The sequence below is a fragment of the Schistocerca serialis genome, chromosome 3 (genome assembly GCF_023864345.2).
Source record: "Schistocerca serialis cubense isolate TAMUIC-IGC-003099 chromosome 3, iqSchSeri2.2, whole genome shotgun sequence".
Taxonomy (NCBI): Eukaryota; Metazoa; Arthropoda; class Insecta; order Orthoptera; family Acrididae; genus Schistocerca; species Schistocerca serialis.
In genome coordinates, this window is record NC_064640.1 from 886009288 (window position 1) to 886015412 (window position 6125).

Below are 6125 nucleotides of genomic sequence, written 5' to 3' on the forward strand. Positions count from 1 at the left end.
AAACAGATTTGATATACTATGACACTTTTGTTCGCCCAGGGAAGAAGAGGAGTAACGAAGGCAGTTACTTGATTCTTTTTTTTTTTCCTTTTTTTCACATCCTCACGTCGCCTGTGTCACTTAACACGACATACTATAATGATGTGGACCGAGTCGGTTCACAGAATAATAACATAATTGACAGTTAAATAACGGAACAGAAAACAATATTTAGGATAATGATGGAGGCTGAAGAAATGAATGAAAGTATGTGCTGTGGTCGGGACTCGAACCCGAGTCTCTTTCCTCACTAGGCAGAAACGTTGAGCATTACACCACCGCCACATTTTCGTCAATATTGCTGCAGAGTGTCCCGCCCAGCACGAACTTCAGCTCATATCTTCAGCTTATTTTCCCCTTAAATTGTTACTATTGCAGGGCGTTGGAATAGCGCCCTAGCGTTGGACGTAATCATGAAGTCCTGTACCTCAGGTGATCTTATAGATCTTCTAATTAAATTTTCCCCGAGATTAATATCACAAGTAAGCATACATCGCTTTTGCATTAAATAAGCCTCCAATTTCAGAATAAAAATTATTCTGGGGAATAGAAAGCGACATCCAGAAGAAAATTTTTAAGCCTAATTTCAAATTTAGCATTACAACTTGTCAGGAATTTAATATAAATGGGTAAGTAATCAAAGGGTTTGGTAGCAACATCATACAACCTTTTCTGAGCTCAATCAGTTTTCAATGAGAGTTAGGAAGATGATTATTTCATCTAGTGTTTCAAGCAGGGCTGTAATTATTCTTTCTGAACTCTAATTCATTGTGTACAACAAATTTCATTAGTAAAGGAATACACTGTGGTGCTGACGTTTAAATGTCAAACTCCGTGAACAGTTGATCACAAAATGATTGATGGTAAACATCACATATCATTCTTATCACTCCCTTCTGTGCAATGAAGACTTTCTTTTTGAAGATGCCTTACCCTATAATACAATTCTATAATACATTCCTGAATGGAAATAAGCGGTGAATATTAACGTACTGATTCCTCGCTCTCTACGTCTACCAATATCACGAAGTACAAAACTGGAGCCGGCCGCGGTAGCCGATCGGTTCTAGGCGCTACAGTCTGCTACCGCGCGACCGCTACGGTCGCAGGTTCGAATCCTACCTCGGGCATGGATGTGTGTGATGTCCTTAGGTTAGTTAGGTTTAAGTAGTTCTAAGTTCTAGAGGACTGATGACCACTGAAGTTGAGTCCCATAGTGCTCAGAACCATTTGAACAATCTGAACAAAACTGGATGAACTGTCCCAAAATGGCTGAGCTGTGATTTTAAGAAGGTCTAAAACTAATTTCAGATTGAGTTCTCATCAATGTACACAACCAAAAATTTGGAAGATTTTCATTGCTTACTAAATACTGTTCGTTCCTCAAATTTTTTGCCGGTATAGTAACCTCTGATGTGCAGAATAGGCTGCATTGTATTTTAGTTGAAAGAGAGCCATTAATATTCAACGCTACATTTGCATTGTGTAGGCAGCAGATGGAAAACAGTCGTACGGTGTGACGAGTGAGTTCTGATCCACGCAGTGTAGTCACAGCTTGGGATAATATTCATTCATCTTGGCCGCATAGACGTAACGGACCGCACGGCTTCGTGCGCAGTGTATGTTCGACGATGGAGCACTGCAACTTCTGTGGACTAGTATGCGCCACGTCCTCTGGCGCGAGCTGGAATGGCGACACACATTCTGTGGCGCCAGCTTCCATTAGTCATGTACCACATACACTTCAGACACGCCTTCACTGGCGTGTTGAGTGGGCTTTTTAAAGTTCATCCGATTTCATAGGACTGTACCTTCTGCATCAATGAAGATACAAACTTAGGCTGAATTTAAATTCATACGACTACACTGCTTTTGTTTTCAAAAGTGCCATCCCATTTTACAAGGATGTACACTACTGGCCATTAAAACTGCTACACCACGAAGATAACGTGCTACAGATGCGAAATTTAACCGACAGGAAGAAGATGCTGTGATATGCAAATCATTAGCTTTTCAGAGCATTCACACAAGGTTGGCGCCGGTGGCGACACCTACAAGGCGCTGACATGAGGAAAGTTTCCAACCGATTTCTCATACACTAACAGCAGTTGACCGCCGTTGCCTGGTGAAACGTTGTGTGATGCCTCGTATAAGGAGGAGAAATGGGTACCATCACGTTTCCGACTTTGATAAAGGTCGGATTGTAGCCTACCGCGATTGTGGTTTATCGTATCGCGACATTGGTGCTCGCGTTGGTCGAGATCCAATGACTGTTAGCAGAATATGGAATCTGTGGGTTCAGGAGGGTAATACGGAACGCCGTGCTGGATCTCAACGGCCTCGTATGATTAGCAGTCGAGATGACAGGCATCTTATCCGCATGGCTGTAACGGATCGTGCGGTCACGTCTCCATCCCTGAGTCAACAGATGGGGACGTTTGCAAGGCAACAACCATCTGCACGAACAGTTCGACGACGTTTGCAGCAGCATGGACTACCAGCTCGGAGACCATGGCTGCCGTTACCCTCGACCCTGCATCACAGACAGGAGCGCCTGCGATGGTGTACTCAACGACGAACCTGGGTGCACGAATGGCAAAACGTCATTTTTTCGGATGAATCCAGGTTCTGTTTACAGCATCACAATGGTCGCATCTGTGTTTGTCGATATCGCGGTGAACCCACATTGGAAGCATGATTCGTCATCGTCATACTGGCGTATCACCCGGCGTGATGGTATGGGGTGCCATTGGTTACACGCCTCGGTCACCTCTTGTTCGCTTCGACGGAACTTTGAACAGTGGACGTTACATTTCATATGTCTTACGACCCGTGGCTCTACCCTTCATTCGATCCCTGCGAAACCCTACATTTCAGCAGGATAATGCACGACCGCATGTTGCAGGTCCTGTACGGGCCTTTCTGGATACAGAAAATGTTCAACTGCTGCCCTGGCCTGCACATTCTCCAGATCTCTCACCAATTGAAAACGTCTGGTGAATGGTGGCCGAGCAACTGGCTCGTCACAATACGCCAGTCACTACTCTTGATGAACTGTGGTATCGTGTTGAAGCTGCATGGGCAGCTGTATCTGTACACGCCATCCAAGCTCTGTTTGACTCCATGTCCAGGCGTATCAAAGCCGTTACTGCGGCCAGAGGTGGTTGTTCTGGGTACTGATTTCTCAGGATCTATGCACCCAAATTGCGTGAAACTTTAATTACATGTCATTTCTAGTATAATATATTTGTCCAATGAATACCCGTTTGTCATCTGCATTTATTCTTGATGTAGGAATTTTAATGCCCAGTAGTGTATCTTTTATACACATGCACATACGAGGGGCTTTCAGTAAGTAGCTTCAGCCACTGTAGTTTCATAAGTTATGATAGTTGGCGCCGCTATATGTAGCTTTCAGAATGGAGTCTCTAACGAGTTTCATTCCAAGCAGAGAGCTGTCACTGAGTCTCTTTTGGCTCCGCAGATAATCATAGACGTTTGCAGAATGTCTACGGAGACCTGTCAGCGAACAAAAGCTCGGTGAGTCACTGGCCGAAGGGTCTGTCATCATCGCAACAAGGTCGCGCAAACCTATCCGATCTCACCCGTGACGGCCGGTGGCACAAGCTGACTCCTGCAATGTTGGAACGTGCAGACACTATCATTCGAGGTGACCACGCTTCGCTGCTGAATTGGACGTCTCTATTGGTACTGCTGACACACTCGTCGACCAGTTGAAGTACACAAAAGTGTGTGTCCGCTGGGTTCCTCGGCACCTAACAGAAAACCATAAAGATGATCTGTTTGGCCCATTGCAGGATGCAGTGCGTGGTAATTACCAAGTGGATGATGGTGAGGTTGCTGATGCGGCGAGACGTTGGTTCCGACGTCGACCAATAGAGAAGAACCATGTGGGCACACAGGACCTCCCAGTAAGGTAGGAGAGACCGTTGCATTGAACGGAGACAACGTTGGTAGGGTTTTATTGCCAAAAGAGTAGAAAAAATGGTCATGTAATCCTGAAAAAAAAAACAAATACTAAATAACTTTTTCCAAAGTTGTTTTACAGAGGAAGACCGCTCTGTAGTTCCTTCTCTAGATTGTCGCACATATGACAATATGGTAGATATGAAATGGGTCAAATGGTTTTGGGCACAAGGGGACTTAACTTCTGAGGTCATCAGTACCCTAGAGCCGGCCGTGATGGCCGAGCGGCTTTAGGCGCTTCAGTCTGGAACCGCGCTACCGCTACGGTCGCAGGTTCGAATCCTGCCTCGGTCATGGATGTGTGTGATGTCCTTAGGTTAGTTAGGTTTAAGTAGTTCTAAGTTCTAGGGGACTGATAACCTCAGATGTTAAGTCCCATAATGCTCAGAGCCATTTGAACCAGCCAGTCCCCTAGAACTTAGAACTACTTAAGCCTAACTAACCTAAGGACATAACACATATCCATACCCGAGGCAGGATTCGAACGTGCGGCCGTAGCTGTCGCGCGGTTCCAGACTGTAGCGCCTAGAAGCGCTCGGCAAACCCGGCCGCCTGAATGGTAGATATCAAAATAGATTCAGAGGGATAGAAAAACAATTAATAGCTCTAAAGAGGAAAGGCCGCTGTACCTTATGGGATACCAGTTCGATTTTACACAGATTATGCGAAGAAACGTGCCCCCCTTCTCGCAGCGGTATACCGTAGGTCTGTAGAAGAGCGTAGAGTTCCAAAGGATTGGAAAAGGGCGCAGGTCATCCCCGTTTCCAAGAAGGGACGTCGAACAGATGTGCAGAACTATAGACTTATATCTCCAACGTCGATTAGTTGTAGAATTTTGGAAACGTATTATGTTCGAGTATAATGACTTTTCTAGAGACTAGAAATCTACTCTGTAGGAATCAGCACGGGTTTCGAGAAAGACGATCGTGTGAAACCCAGCGCTATTCGTCCACGAGACTCAGAGGGCCATAGACACGGGATTCCAGGTAGATGCCGTGTTTCTTGACTTCCGCAAGGCGTTCGATACAGTTCCCCACAGTCGTTTAATGAACAAAGTAAGAGCATATGAACTATCAGACCAATTATGTGATTGGATTGAAGAGTTCCTAGACAGCAGAACGCAACATGTCATTCTCAATGGAGAGAAGTTTTCCGAAGTAAGAGTGGTTTCACGCGTGCCGCAGGGGAGTGTCGTAGGACCGTTGCTATTCACAATATACATAAATGGCCTTGTGGATGACATCGGAAGTTCGCTGAGGCTTTTTGTGTATGATGCTGTAGTATATCGAAAGGTTGTAACAATGGAAAATTGTACTGATATGCAGGACGATCTGCAACGAATTGACGCATGGTGCAGGGAATGGCAATTGAGTGTCAATGTAGACAAGTGTAATGTGCTGCGAATACATAGAAAGATAGATCCTTTATCATTTAGCTACAATATAGGAGGTCAGCAACTACAAGCATTTAATTTCATAAATTATCTGGGAGTAGGCATTAGGAGTGATTTAAAATGGAATGACCATATAAAATTAATAGTCGGTAATGCAGATGCCAGACTGAGATTCATTGGAAGAATCCTATGGAAATGCAATCCGAAAACAAAGGAAGTGGGTTACAGAACACTTGTTCGCCCACTGCTTGACTACTGCTCAGCAGTGTGGGATCCGTACCAGATAGGGTTGATAGAAGAGATAGAGAAGATCCAACGGAGAGCAGCGCGCTTCGTTACAGGATCATTTAGTAATGGCGAAAGCGTTACGGAGATGATAGATAAACTCCAGTGGAAGACTCTGCAAGAGAGACGCTCAGTAGCTCGGTACGGGCTTTTGTTGAAGTTTCAAGAACATATCTTCACCGAAGAGTCAAGCAGTATATTGCTCCCTCCTACGTATATCTCGCGAAGAGACCATGAGGATAAAATCAGAGAGATTAGAGCCCACACAGAGGCATACCGACTATCTTTCTTTCCAAAAACAATACGAGACTGGAATAGAATGGAGGACCGATAGAGGTACTCAAGGTACCCTCCGCCACACACCGTCAGTTGGCTTGCGGAGTTAAGGCGCTGCAGTCATGGACTGTGCGGCTGGTTCCGG